Below are 16611 nucleotides of genomic sequence, written 5' to 3'. Positions count from 1 at the left end.
CTCAGCAGTGCCACAGGCTGATTGCCTCCATGCCACGCCGCATTGAAGCAGTCATTTCTGCCAAAGGATTCCCAACCACGTATTGAGTGCATTACTGTACATGATTATTTGAAGGTTGACGTTTTTTGTATTAAAAACACTTTTCTTTTATTGGTCAGATGAAATATGCTAATTTTGTGAGATAGGAATTTTGGGTTTTCATGAGCTGTATGCCAAAATCATCCGTATTAAAACAATAAAAGACCTGAAATATTTCAGTTAGTGTGCAATGAATCTAAAATATATGAATGTTAAATTTTCATCATGACATTATGGAAAATAATGAACTTTATCACAATATGCTAATATTTTGAGAAGGACCTGTATGCAATATGGGCTTCAGAAGTTCTGTGTGTTCAGGGAAAGGTTGTGGTGATAGTGAATATGGATTAAATGTGCAGTCTTTCTGTATTGGTGATGGGAAGCTATCCGACATTTTTCAATTTATTGAGGAACATCATTTTGTTTGGAAAATATCAACAAATTCTATGCAAGGAATGTTAATAAAAACTAGAAAAATTGTTCTTCCTGCGAAACAGCACATGATAATGCATATGCTGAATGAACAAAACAAAAGATGCTCAAGAAATTAGGAAAGTAAAAATTTGCAACAATAAGCTGACGAACTCATGAAAGAGAAGGAGACAGAAAGAAGAGAAAAATAAGCAGTTGGGGTGAAAGTCAGGAAGAGACAAAGGAAGAGAAGAAGAAGGGAGAGAAAAAGAGAAAAGAAAGAAAGAAGCAGAAAAGACCGCTTATTCCATAGTGGGTCACGGGGGAGCTGGTGCCTATCTCCAGCAGTCTAGGGGCGAGAGGCAAAAAGGAAAGGGAGAAGCTAAAATGCTAACATTAGCATGTGGGCCATCACTAGCATGTAAGCTAGCATTAACTTTTTACATCAAGTATGCTGGCAGCTGTGTATAGGCTAAAATTAGCTAAGACATTAATGGTAATTCAAATACTAATGTTAAAAGGTAAATTATCATTAGCATGTTGACTACCATTAGCTTACTCTGTCTAGTATGACAGCAATAGTTTATGAGCTAAAATTAGCTAAAAAAAAAACCTAATGCTAGCTTTAACGCTAATGGGAGCATAATGGCTAACCCTAACATGTTGGCTAACTTTATCTCACTCCATTCACTATGTTAATTTAGCTTTATAAGTTAATATTAGCTAAAATGCTACCATTAGCATGTGGGCTATAACTAGCATGGTGGCTAATATTGACTCACTTCATTCAATATGTTAATTTAGCCTTAGAATTGAATATTAGCTAAAATGCTAATGTTAGCTTAAATGCTAACATTAGCTGTGGGCTATCACTAGCATGTTGGCTAACAATATAACTTAGCTCATCAGCCTATATGCGAAAGTCTATGAAATTGCCCTTTAAAGAGGAACTAAACCCCAAATCAACATTTTTTGCAGATAACCTGTATAAACTGGGCCTTAAGGGTGCTATCTTTATGTTATTGTGCTATTTTTCTTAATTTCATGTAAAGTTGTTTAATTCTGCAATATTTCTCCTAAAACCATCTTAGTGCTGCCCTCTTTGGGTTTAATGGTGGTTACTGCAGTTGCATTTTCCTATTGGTTCAATTGGTACAGCTTGGTACCATCTCACACATAGTGAGTCAAGTTTTAGAATTGTTCCTCCTCTACTTCGGACATCGCTGAGTCAATGCCTTGAGGCAGCTGCTGAAACTGTTAAGACTCAGGCCCAATGGGTTCCGTAAAGCCTCTCTTAACGTCCGACGACGAGGGGGGTGCTGCCACTTTCCCTCGTCCTCCTGACCAGACTGGCTTAACCCCCTTCGGTCATCCCCACACTTAGCACTGCCCACTTTGGTGGCATTTCTCAAAATTTGTCTAGGGGCAGAGTTATTCTTTTACATGGGGTTTAGTTCAACTTTAAGATTAATCACTCTTGTCTAGGTGTACATGCTTTTTCAAGTACCTAACACAAATAAGCTGCCATGTCGTTGCCTCCGATGAAGATGGTCATAGGGTTGGGGTTGGGGTCAGGTTTAGGCCATAGAAATGAATGAAAATGAATGGAAGTCAGTGCAAAGTCCTCCAAAAGATAGTAATCCATGGATGTGTTTGTTTGTGTGTGTGTGTGTGTGTGTGTGTTTGTTTGGTGTGTGTGTGTCTCCTTGTAAAGGAGAAAGAGAGAGAAGACAGTCAGACAAAGGGTGAGAATCACAGGTAGAGATATAGAGTGGGACATTAGCTTTGTCTAAAAAGCTTTGACTAAAAACAACAAAAATAAAATAATCAGAGGTCACCATTTATATGGTCGGGTTTGGGGACCAGTGGATTTTGTCTCTTCTTTTTGCAGATGACGTGGTCCTGCTGGCCCCCTCTAGCCAAGACCTACAGCATGCGCTGTGGCGGTTCGCAGCCGAGTGTGAAGCGGCTGGGATGAGGATCAGCTCCTCCAAGTCCGAGGCCATGGTACTCGACCGGAAAAGGGTGGCTTGTCCTCTTCAGGTTGGAGGGGAGTTCCTGCCTCAAGTGGAGGAGTTTAAGTATCTCGGGGTCTTGTTCACGAGTGAGGGAAGAATTGAGCGGGAGATCGACAGATGGATCGGTGCGGCTGCCACAGTAATGGGGGCGCTGTGCCGGTCCGTTGTGGTGAAGAGAGAGCTGAGCCGAAAAGCAAAGCTCTCAATTTACTGGTCGGTCTACGTTCCTACCCTCACTTATGGCCATGAACTTTGGGTCATGACCGAAAGAACGAGATCCCGGATACAAGCGGCTGAAATGAGCTTCCTCCGTAGGGTGGCCGGGCACTCCCTTAGAGATAGGGTGAGGAGCTTGGCCATCTGGGAGGGGCTCGGAGTAGAGCCGCTGCTCCTCCACATCGAGAGGAGCCAGTTGAGGTGGCTCGGGCATCTATACTGGATGCCTCCTGGACGCCTTCCTTGGGAGGTGTTCCAGGCACGTCCCCGGGAGGAGGCCCAGGGGACGGCCCAGGACACGCTGGAGGGACTATGTCTCTCGGCTGGCCTGGGAACGCCTTGGGCTCCCCCTGGAGGAACTGGAGGAGGTGTCTGGAAAGAGGGACGTCTGGGCGTCTCTGTTGAGTCTGCTTCCCCCGCGACCCGGTCCCGGATAAAGCGGAAGACGACGTGTACGAGTAACATTTATATGGGCACATATGCAATCAATCCGATCATGATGTGAATTTAAATGCACATGGCATTATTCAGAATAGAACCACTGAAATGTGCAAAATTATCAAATTTTCTTAACAAAACACAGAAATAAGTCAGTCTTTGCTGAACAACAAAAAATAGCAACTAAAGCAGTAATGCATCAGTTTGCATGTCTTCTGTGTGCCCAGGATGGAATCAAACCATTCTTTTAAAGTTACTATTAGAAACGTTGTGTCGCGCACGGATCAGTTTTGCTTCCCCGACATAAAGCTGTGTGTGGCTATTTGTCTAGCCACTGAAAACGGAAATATGGGCGCACATGCGCGTTTACATGCATGTCGACTGGCAAAAACCACCCCTCTCAGTTGGATTACAATTTCATTCCACTCCTGCCGAATCCGATCATAATATTCCGACTGAAATGTTTACATGCACATTTTTAGTCCAATTGGCCATTTATTCTGATTTCCTTTGTCCATGTAAACTTAGTTATTGAGAGATGGAATGCAAGGAGCAAGGGCAGGGGCCTGCAATAGAATAGCCAATTAGCAACGAGTTACACTGATACCCTCTTTCTGCCCTTTAACATGGTAGAACATGCTCCCAAAATACTCTCTGTAACTCAAAAACTGTAAAGGCTATTGACGTCATTCTTGGACCGTTTTAATAAGAACGGATAGAGGAACAATGATGTCAATTATTTTTGTTGACAATATATTATTTAAGGCACAACAATAAGTGAGAATGCATTCTCACTTATTGGTCTTCTTTTTTTGATTAAAAGACCATTATCAAGCATACATCAGCATCCTCACAACTTTTAAGCCACTATTCCACATGGATAATACAGATCGCCAAGAATCGCTAAATTTTAGGATTTTTGGGGATTCTTGGAACTTTACAAATTTTCTGCTCCCATCTGTGATGCCGAAATATTCATTTACAGCACAGATGCAATGAATAAAGATAAATTGTTCAGCTTGATTCATATGCATAGTTTCAAGAATTCAGTATGATTTTCAAGAATCTATTAAGAATACTGTACAAACATGAGGAATCAACTAACAATATGCCAAATTCTATTAAGAATCAAGTACTATTAAATTTGATTTGTTACTATTCTTGACAATGTGTAGGATTTTCCATCAAAAAATAAAAAGTGATCAGGGACTACGGGGAGTGAATGTTATTTCAATAATGACTGTTGATATTTAAAAGTTAAAATGTTTTAAGTGAAGTGATTGTTTTTTTCAATAAAATGTAAAACCTAAAGTACTTCTGTGTGGACATAAAATATAATAAGTACGTAAATAAAATAGAGTTTTGTTTTATATTTCTTGTTTATTTTAAAATCTTTTTATTATTTTGGTTTTTACGATTTTCTTTTTATAATTTCCCTTATTTCTCACTTTTTTCATTGTTTTTCAATGACAGAAGTGAGATTTGGGCAGTTTAAGGGGTTACAATGGTCCCGAATGGTCAAGGCAGTGTTTTTATAAATTCCTCATTGAGTTAAGAATGTAGAAATGCCTATGAATCAATTAGGAATCAGTTATGATACTTAAGTATGAACTAGGTATTCATTAAGGACTAATTGAGATGTTATGGATTTGGGAGTTCGACATCAAAATTTTGAACAGCTCAAAACGTTTGCCACGAATTTCAGATGGGTCAACAATTGCATGCACTAATTATGAAAAAAATCAGAATTAGTTACATATTCAGGAACTTATTACAATTTAACTAAGAATCTTGAAATTTAGCAATTCTTCACAATTCATGTTGGAATAGGACTATTAAAGTTTGAGTAGCCTTTGACACAAAATGCTACACCGTCCTTCTTTCTTATCCCTCTGGCTATCGTGGCTACATTGGTACAACCAGTTTGTCTCTATTACAGGCCTTTGCTCTACCCCCATTCGTTGAGAACTTGGTTCTGCTGAGGCTTAATAACAGATTTTGGTAGTCTTAAAGAGATGAGTGAATTTGAGTGAACAAAAAAAATACTTTATTAGATTTGAAGTTTACATGTTGATTATGTTTCAAATTCTATTTGAAGTTGTGTTATTCAAAAATATAATTTATGTTTAATGCAACTTTAGTGCTGGGAATACCAAAGCTCTAAAAAATATCAAGCTGCTCATGCAATACCTCTCTTCAGATCAATCTAAATTATCCAGTCTGAAATTTGATTTGCAACAAAACCAGACTGAGTCAGTATTTTTTATCTTCTCTCTACCAACACAGTGCAGGTTGAGAGCAAAAGAAGAAAACTAACATGTTTTGTGTGCCTAGAACAGTTTTTTTTTCTGAGTTTTCAAAAGTTAATTTGTATGATTGAAGGCAAAATGTATTTGTACTTAAGTACATTGCAGAACCTGTATTTTTTAAACTTTTATTTAAGTAAAGGAGTTCAGTCAGTCCTTTTACTTTTACTTCTGTTTCCTGTCTTCTTGTTTCATCTTGGTCAAATCGTCCATTGCCATGGTCTCTGCCACCAACAAAACTCCTACCCATGTATCCCAAGAATCACTTACCTACCTATCGTTCTAATAAAATCAAAACCTGGATATTATATAACTTACTCATGCCCAACAGTGCCTTAACCAAACTCCCACCCATGGCCTCCAAAGCTCTACTCCAAAAAGTTGAAATCTTACTAACGGTAATGGTTGCCCATCTCATCAAGATGTTCACAACTCGGGTGTTATTATGATCTCCATATTTACATTTAAGGCTCACATCATGTATGTCACCAAGGCAGCTTTTTTTCCATTAAAAGACCAGCACAGGACTCTGGTATACTTTTACTTACTCTGTAGCAGAGGCACTGATCCATACCTTTGTTACAAAACGACTTCAAAGCTGTATTGGGAATCTCCTGTTAATCTTTATCTGTAAAGAATAAACTCTATCTCTCTTATTCGGGCATTGACTAAATGGTACCATCTGTTTGGAATATATTTAGTCTTATTACTCTAACGTTATTCTTGCATATTTGTAAAGAGTCTGATATAAGTTACGGATGACTTACTGCTATGTATATACTGTATATCTGTACAGTAAAGGACACTACTCTGATTTTAGTTGGCCTCCTCCAGCTCCTCTGGAGGTGCACAGCCAAGAGACATAGTCCAACCAGTGTTTCCTGGGTCGTCCCTTGGGCCTCTTCCCAATGGAATGTGCCTGGAACACCTCTCAAGGGGGGTATCCCGGAGGCATCCGAAAAAGATGCCCGAGCCACCTTAACTGACTTCTCTCGATATGGAGGAGCAGCAGCTCTACTCCGAGCTCCTCCCGGATGGCCAAGCTTCTCACTCTATCTCTAAGGAAGTGCCCGGCCGCACTGCGGGCAATGCTCATTTCAGCCACTTGTATCTTGAATTTAGTTTTTTCGGTCATGACCCAAAGATCATGCCCATAGGTGAGGGTAGGAATGTAGATCAACTGGTGAATCGAGAGCATTGCTTTTCAGCTCAGCTTTCTCTTTATCACAACGGACTGGCACAGCGTCCTCATCACTGCAGTGCACTGATTCGTCTGTCGATATTCCACTCTATTCTCCCCTCACTCGTGAACAAGATATTGCAGCAAGATGCTGCCATCAGCATCTACAATGGCTCTTTAAAGAAACCTACATAATGAGCTACAACATTTAATTTCCCTTTGCGATTAATAAAGTATTTTTGAATTGAATTGAGATACTTGAACTCCTCCACTTGAGGCAGGAGCTCCAAGCCAACCTGAAGAGGGCAAGCCACCCTTTTCCAGTTGAGAACCATGGCCTCGGACGTGGAGGAGCTGATCTTCATCCCAACTCCTTCACACTTGGCTGCGGACCATCCCAGTGCATGCTGTTGGTCTTGGCTAGAGGGGGCCAGCAGGACCACTTCATCTGCAAAAAGAAGAGAGCAACTCCACTGATCCCCAAACCAGACCCCCTCCGGCCCTTGGTTGTGCCCAGTAATTCTGTCCATGAACAGGACCAGTGACAAAGGGCAGCCCTGCCACAGTCCAACATGAACCGGGAACAGGTCCGACTTAGTACTGGCAAACTCCTTCTCCACTTGTGCAGACACCAAATGGTCCCTAATAAAGGGCTCCCAACTCCGTATTCCTGGATCGTCCCCCACAGGGCACTACGAGGAACACAGTCAAATGATTTTTCCAGGTCCACAAAACACACGTAGACTTGTTAGAAAAAACTCCCATGAACCCATTGATCAACAATACCTGGTGGATTGGGAAGGGTACAGTCGAGAAGAACGCAACTGGGTTCCGAGGTAGTACATCCTGGAACCTAAACTCATCTCTGACTTTGAGGCTTCCAGACCCTCTACGTTCATTGAGGGGGAGGTACTGTCATATCCACAGAACTGTGCACAGGGCGTCTGGGTGTTTGTCCTTTCCACTCTGTTGCAGACTGTGACTAGCAGGTGCAACCGACTCAGCTGTGGCTCATTAGGCTCATTAGAAAGGCCTTCAAAAGGTAGGTAGGAGCAGGAGACACATGCCATATTGTTTGATTACATGAGCAGTGATTAGCTACACTCTCTCTTGCTTTCAGTTCTCTGATCCTTGACTGACTCCTTGTTGTCTTCCCCTTTTCTAAGACAAAACCTGATGTTTCGCTGGAGAACTGTGGTTCACAGATTGATAGGATCATCTTCTGCCACCAAGCATCTGAACTTGTCCCTGGATCCTCTCCCTTGCCTTCCTGGAATAAACTTATCTGAAAGCGCGTCTACCTGTCACTCACCTGCCTGTCCTCCCTTGCTCGCTCTGCGGCTCTCGTACTCTTCCTAAAAGAACAGAACCTTCCTCATCAATACATTCAGCACCTGTCAAACTGTTTTGTGGATTGATTCCTCAGATGCTAATCGTGCTCATATTAACAGTAAGCACAACTCATTTACTATCTAATCTTTATTTCCAACCACATACACACTGAAAAAAATGAATCTGTGGTGAAGTAAATTTAACATAATTTAATCTGTGAAATCAACAATAAAATTCAAGTTAGTATCTTTACACAAATATACATAGTATTGAGGTCAAAAATATTTGTTCAAGATACAAGACATTGTAATTTTTCTCAGAAAATAAATTAAGTACCAACAGCAAATCTTTTTAAGTTCATCCACACAACAAAAATTAATCTTGTTATCTTTACTGCTGAGTCTGCTGCCCCCGCGACCCGGTCCTGGATAAAGCGGAAGACGATGAGTACGAGTATCTTTACTGCGTTTCATTTGGTATTTCAAAACGCCAAATACTACCCATAAGTCAACAGGGTTCCCAAGCGCCAACGGACCAGCGGTGAATTGCAGTAGAGGCGATTTTGAGCGAGCAGAAGTCATTAAGGTGAGTAGAAAAAGGTTTTCAGAGTCTGTTAGAGACTACATGACTTTATTTTCTAAACGTTTTAGAACCAATAAAGTTTACCAGCGGCTTATTAAGTGCATTTTTGACTGGTAACGGTCATTTGACTCGAACTGAAAAATATAACTAGCAAGAACGAAAGGGTAAACCGAAACTGAGAAGTGTAGACCAGAGACCATGCCGTTACACGCCCGGTTGCCACCGTCAATCGGTTGGTGGGCTTTGTTATTATCTGGTCATTGCTTCACTTGTAGCTAGCCTGTTGACTGCTGCTGTAACACTGAAGCACATGTTCGCTGAACATTTTTTATGGTAGGATGCATTTTGGCGGTTTTCTCAGATTTCACGTTTTGAAACTGCATGTAGCTTAAAAGCGGATCTGTGGTTTTTACAAATGTCCTCTTATAACACTATTCTTGTTTGGCCTCTAACCTCTTTCATGAAAATGAACATGTAAATATGGAAATAGGTTGCTAAGTGTGTTAATTTACAACTTCCACTTAATGAAAATACTTGGCTGTGACTGCATTATTTGACCCATAAATAAAATTTGTAATCAATCATCCTATTTGCATTTTAATTTTCTTCTTCACGACTGCACATTTTATGCCATAATCAAAAAGAAAACAAAGCAGACATTTCTTTTTCGTTTTTGTGGTCTGCCCGCAAAGTAGTGCCCAGAACTCGAAAACGAAAAAGCATTCCGAGCGGCGGGCGCAGAAGAGTAACGTCAGCAGCCGCTCTTCCTCAGCTCCCTGCTGACCGAGCTACCCATTTTGTTCAGTAGGAGGCGCTGTGCACGTCTGCATTGCATTACATTGCAAACGTGCCGAGAAATTGATTGAATTGCAGCAGGACCGAGCTCAATTTTTCATTTTAATTTAGTGAAGGAATGAGCAGTCTTGAAGAAGAAAATGCAAATGCAAATAGGATGATTTATTACTAATTTAATTTATGAGTCAAACAATGCAGCCACATTCTTAAAATGAAAAAGCATTTCTGGAAATGCTTTTTCATTTTCAAATTTGACATTTCAAATTGAATTTTGGTATCTATTTGCTGGGTGCATTTTGAAAAATAAATCTCAAATGTCTTTTTCTTTTTCATTTTAATTAAGTAAAAGAATGAGCAGTCTTGAAGAAGAAAATTAAAATGCAAATAGGATTATTGATAACTAATTTTATTTATGAGTCAAACAATGCAGCCACATTCTTAAAATGAAAAAGTATTTCTGAAAATACTTTTTCATTTGAAATATGGTAACGATTTGCTTCCATAATTATCAGGCATGCAATGCAGATAAAATTTAATACGTGTTCAATATAGTATGCTATTTTAAAATAACAACTCTCATTTTATGTTAGGAATAGTGAAATAGTGAATAGAATTGGTATTCGTGCTCAATGTGTTATAAACGCAATAAATTTCACTTTCAGAAATAATTGTAAATATCTAAAAAAAATAGATGAATACAAATAGTTGTGCTTTTACATGTACATGAAAAATTTAAGTTAATTCTACTTTAAAAAATCATTAAATACATTTAAAAAAATTAAGTAGTTCATACAAAGTTTAATTTTGATCTACATTATAAAACCCAGTTGGTTATACTTGTTAATTTCATTTACTTCATTGAAAAATGTTTATAATTTATACAAAGGTTTTTTGTTTGATCTATAAAATGAAATGAAGTTGCTTTTTCTTGCAAATTTCATTTACTACATTACAAAAGTTGAGTAATTAATACAAAGTTTAGTTTTGCTTAATCTACTTGACAAAATTAAGTTCACTTTACTTGGATTTTATTTTTCATGTAAAGAAATAAGTAAGTACTTTAAACAAAGAACAATCTTGCTTGATCAACATAAATAAATTATGCAAATAGTTGCCTTAATGTTTTGAAGTAGATAGAGCAGAATATTTTTATCAGTGCACATAAACAGACAACATCAAAAACATCTTACCTGGGCTAAGGATAAAAAGAACTAGACTGTTGCTCAGTGTTCCAAAGTCCTATTTTCAGGTGAAAGTAACTTGTGCATGTAATTATTATTTTTTTTTTTTACTGTGTCCTGTCCGGCAGAGTGGCACTCAGAATTGTTGTCTGAGTGCCAGGAAAAATACCAACAGATTTACTTTCACAAGTGGAGAATTACAGTTAACGCTTTAAAACTCTGCTTGATATTCATAAAAAGAAACTTTATTAGAAACTGCTTTGGGATTATTTCAGTTGTTATGGACATGGAGACAGAAATGGAAAGGAAAAAAAGAGAGAAAGGGGGCAAAAAGGAAAAGGGGAGAGATGGAGAATAGAATGGAGGAAAGAAAGAAGGATGAAGAGAACAAAAGATAACACCCTGCTTGTTTCTACACCTGGAGAAAAGTTCTTGTTATCAGCTTTTTTATCGAAAGGTGCACGGTACTTATGAATGCAAGATGTATTTAGTGGTAAATGCGGCTCAATATAGAACATTTGTGTATCTATTAACACCTGAATCTAAACACATGTGGGTCTGAGTGTGAGCGTGCATGTGCATACAAGGTTTCTCCATAAAAATATGCAATAGTGAGTGTGAGGAGCCACAAACCCGCCCTCTCTGGACCCGGGACAGATACGGAGGAGATCCGAGCCACAGACATCCAAAGGCCCCCCAGAGCGCAGGAACCCCAGGAGAAGCACTGCCAGGACTATCGTATCCCCCCCCAGGAAACCAGGAGAGGAGCAGGGGAGAATCCCGGGGGAACCACCCTGCAGCCACAGTGCAGTGTTCAGTGTAATTTTTAAATTAAAGTCCCAAATTATGGAGGAAGAATGGAGAGGCACAGAATCCCCGTTACTTGGAGTCCAGTGTGAAGTTGCCACAGTCAGTGATGATTTGAGGTGCCATGTCATCTGCTGCTGTTGGTCTACTGGGTTTTATGAAGTCCACAGTCAACGCAACCACCTACCAGGAAATTTTAGAGCTCTTCATGCTTCCTTATATAGGTACCAAAAGCTGGTTCAGTGACCATGCTGCTACTGTGCTTGACTGGCCAGCAAACGGGCCTGACCTGAAGACCATAGAGTACTGTCAAGAGCAAGATTAGAGACACCATACCAACAACCTGGGCTCCCATTACACCAGGCTGATTGCTTCCATGCCAGACTGCATTGTAGCAGTAATTCATGTAGAAGAAGGCCCAACCAAGTTTTAAATTCATAGAACTGAATATATTTTTTAGAAGCCTGATATTTCTGTTTGAAATATCATTTTTTAATTGATCTTATATAATATTCTACTTTTCTGGGACACTGAATCTTGGATTTTCTTTATCTGTAAGCCAAAATCATCAAAACTACAAAAAATATAGACTTGAAATACTTCACTCAATGTGTAATGAACATTTACAATATTCAGATTTTTTTAGGTGTACCTGTAGGCCTACTCACCAAATCCTGCAGAGTACTGGAACTAGGGTAATTTCCTAGAAATTATATGGTACATTTTAGAATTTACGTGTGGAGAATAAGCTGTCTTATAAATTGATTTGTGAATGAGTACTTTCCTCATCTTATAGGGCTCTTTTTGGTCGTACAGACTGTTTTGATGGAATATACATCTTAGTTTTTCAAAATGTTTTTTCATTTGTGTTGTGGGGTGGATTGTAATATGGAATGTTAGAATCAGAATCAGCTTTATTGGCAAAGTGAGTGCATCAGCAAGTAATATGGTTTCACATGCTCATAGCATATAAACATATAAACATCAGAGGAAATAAAATAAAAGATAAAAAAAACAATATGAACTTATTCTGTATGTGTATGTATAACCTGTTTTATTAAGGTCACAGTGTACTTCCATACATAAGCGTACTACTTCCAATTTCTATGTAAAATTTCATATTTTATGATGACATGTATGCATCAGTGTTATTGTTGAAGAGACAACATAAATGTATTTATTTAATTTATTGTGTTTTAGTCATTGAGGTCCTACTTTATTTATTTTTTAAATGCATTTTTGGAATCTCAAAACATATGGAAAAACAAATGCTCTTTTGCCACAATTTGTCAGATTTATTTTTTTTAAAGATTTATTTATTATAGTTCTTAGCACATTTACAAAGTATTTAATTATTAGAAGTAATCCCAGTAATTATCAGATTGAGAAAATTGGGTTGTTGAGATGCCATCTCAAATATATAGCTTAATTTTATTCATAATACTGTTAGTCCATTTAAACTTAGAGATGACTCTACCTGTTCAATAAACAAACTGATCTGTGTACTTTGCATATAAAATACTGAGGGAGGGTTCAGAGAGGGTTTGGGAAGGTCAGGTTTTCCTGTGAAGTGCAAAAAAATAAAAAAATGATCAGGGTTGAAAAATGTCATGTCTGTTTGCCTCCAGGCTTTAACAGACTTCTTTTTTAGTACATGAGAGTGCATAAGTGATTAGATGAAGTCAAAAATATTTTATTTTGATTTTAATATTTATACTTTCACCCAACATAAAAAATAAACACTCATTGACACACATTGTTTGCTGTTCATCTCCATTGGAATATGTTTTCATCCATCCATCCATCCATCCATCCATCCATCCTTTTTTCTCTCTTCCACGCTCTTGCTATCCTTTTCTACTTGTTTAGCTTGCCCCCTCCATCTCTATTCCTTCCTCTTCTTTTATTTTTTTTTTCCATGGTTCAATAATTGATGTAAGACGTCTTCCTTTGGCGTGCTTGGGAGGTTTAAGAGACATGACTTGGCGATGGAGGGCACTTCATACAATCTTTGACACACATATACAGATAAGGACACACACACTGACACATGAAAACACACACACACACACACACACACACAGACAGACAGACAGACACACACATGTTTTACAGCTGAGTTCAAAGAGAGGTCAATTTTGGTGCATTAATGTTTTAAGAGAGAAACTGCTTGGTCTGCATGTAGTAGATTTAGCATTTATACAGATTGACATCAGTAGAAATCAAATATGGTGGGTGAATGGTGTTCACTCATACATGTTTTTCATTAGGGTTTTATTTTCTCTGCATTAATAATTTTGAGCCATTACAGTAAGTTGACAATGATGAAGACGATGATGATATACATATACAGTGCTGTGTATGTTGTTGCCTTTAAGTGTTTGTGATAACTGGGAATGATTATTTGACATCATTCCATTATTAAACTAGAACAGACATCATGGAGCAGGGCATCCTGGGATCAGCACAGAGGTCAGCCTGAATTACCAGGCTGTTTTAAAAGACCATGGCTTGGATGATCATTTGCACAACCACTGTAGAACAGACTGGCTGTTTTCTATCACCTCTCATTTGGGTGAAGATGGGAATTTTGGTTCTCTTATGGAGACAACAGGGAGGCTGGGTGTGACAAATACAACTAAAATAAGCAGTCTGATGACACGGAGTCCAAATATTCCGAAGGTCTGACTGTTTTATTATTGTCTTTTCTGTAAAGTTTATGCATTTTTGTACTGTAATGTTTAGACTTCCTTTCCTGACAGATGACTTTTATTTAAAGAGTTTATCACATATTTGTTCAGTTTAAATCCCTCATAATATAGTGATTGTCATTAAAAGTGTTTGGAAATTTCATCTGGAATATTTCACAGCAACATGGTACTTGCAGAACAAATAGGATCATTTAACTTATACGGTTTTTGTTCAGGTAGAGCAGACCAAACAGCAATGTTGCCTAAACACTTAAGATGATTTTATTTTTTTTGTTGTTTTTTAGGATCTTATCAGGGGTTATGTTTTATTTATAGACAAAGCAAATCCAAGTAAAAAAACTAAACGTTATGTTAACTGGTAAAAAAAAAATAAGCTTTTACTCTGTTGAATCAAATATGTTGGAATAAATATGTTCATCAAAATTAAAATTCACTAAAACATTAAAAGGAAAATTAATTCTCTGTAACAGGCCCAAAAAAAAAAAAACATTGCAATGTGACTTATATTTCAGTCATACCAATTTATAGAAAATTTGCAATAAATCTAAGAATAAAAGTAAAATAACTACAGGTGACTAAAATTCCACTAAAACTAAAATATAGTCAATACTGTGACTGAAAATTCATTAAAATGTGCAGTCAAATTTAACAGTGGGTAAATAGTTACAGTAACGGTCACTGAAGTTATTTAAGCCAATAATTAAGGATACAATTATTTAGACCCCTGGCAGATGTAGGTTTAAATCACTTCATTTTACCAACATGCTGTATTAATGTTATTAACGGTCTGTAGTGACCAAGCCAAAATCCAAACTCAAATCTGTAGAGGGAGCGAAAGATTAGGGTGATGGCAAGAGGCCTCCCAACCTCAAAGACCTGGAGCTGATCACCAAAAAAAAAGAAATGGTCAAAGTACCAGTGGAAACTGGAAACTACAAAGAGCACTTTAGGGATTATTGGGAGACTTTGATCGCTGTAATCATATTGAAGATTTTTTTATTTTTTATTTATGAGGAAGGGTATAAATAATTTTTGACATGCTTTTTTAATAAAATGAAAATGAATACAGAAATTATTTTACACATATAAATATAAATCTGTCAGGGGAATCAATAATTCTGTGGGCTTCTTTTCTTGATTTATATCTAACTCAAAATATATTTTCTTTTACTTATAAGGCCTTTTTTTATTTCCAAAATAAGGATGCTAGTTCTAAGGTGACATTAAATAAAAGCCCCTACAATTAAAATGTCACATTCTAAACTTTTGCCCAGTCAAAATATAAAAAGAATACAACAAAGTAAAGACATTAATTGTTTTATTTATGGTCTCATCTATATTTCAGTTTGCCATTCACTGTGTCTCTTCTCCTTCCTAATTGAAAGGCCATGGCAGGGGACCTGAGCAGCAAAGAGCCTGATCAATACATTAGCAGATGTGTAAATTGATCGGCTCGTGTGTGTGATGGAACTATTCATGAGTACAAGTGTATAAGTGTCAGAATAAGTGTTTGCCTGCATGTGAGTGTGTGTAGAAGGACTCTCACTTATTGAGGTGTCAGTCTAATTCATTCTCGCCCAGAGACTGCTGTGTGGTTGCAGGACGATTCATTAACTCTGCAGGCTCCAATCAAAACTATTCCCAGCATTCCCGCTGTAATAATCACTGCATGCGAAATTAGAAGATTCATAATGCCAAAGGGCACACGGAGAACTGTGAATAAAGCTCTTTTCAGACGTGCAATCCTTCCTTTTAATCTGACGGCAACTGAACATGTCAGCTTCATGTTTGAATGAGCACGTTGTTGGTTTTCAAGAACAACATTCTTACTTGAGAGGATCCAATAAGATTTGCATAATATTGTTCACATTACAGAGAGGCAGTATGTTAATCATAGTGAAATACAGGTACTAACACAAAATTTGTTTTTACTACACAGGTCAGGTATTTGTTTTAAAAAAAATAATTACAAATCTGAATGATTTCTCCCAATGTGCTGCCAAAGAAATAAGAGAAGGAAGCAAGAAATTTCTATTGAGAAGCTTCTACTCTAGCTCATTTGGACACCTAATTGGCTAAAAATATGTTACCTACCCTCCTGGTATATTCTGTTATACTTAAGCATAACCAAGTGGCCTGTAGTGATATAAAAAATACCACAAATTCAACATGCCTTATGACTTTATGTAGGTAGCCAATCACATTGTCTGCTGAAAGATAAAATGCTAATATGATTGGTTGTAGCAGAAAAGGCTGCTGGAAACCTACCAATCATAATTTGTTGAGTAATATTTTTTCTTGTTGTTGTGATGCAATGCTGCAGCAAACAAGCCATTTGATAGCTGGGTATGTTGCAAGGCAGAGTTAAACTCATAACAATAGGTCAGACACTAATCATAAGTAATTAAATATCACACACTTGATTTTAGATTACTTGTTACTCTGGATAAATATTTTGTCTCCTACAATCGAACACAACAAACAACCAAACGTTTAAAGAATGAAAAAATAGAACTTGATACAGATAACTAAAAAAAACAGAAAGATTTGACA

The sequence above is a fragment of the Girardinichthys multiradiatus genome, chromosome 5 (genome assembly GCF_021462225.1).
Source record: "Girardinichthys multiradiatus isolate DD_20200921_A chromosome 5, DD_fGirMul_XY1, whole genome shotgun sequence".
Taxonomy (NCBI): domain Eukaryota; kingdom Metazoa; phylum Chordata; class Actinopteri; order Cyprinodontiformes; family Goodeidae; genus Girardinichthys; species Girardinichthys multiradiatus.
This window is presented reverse-complemented; position numbering follows the sequence as displayed.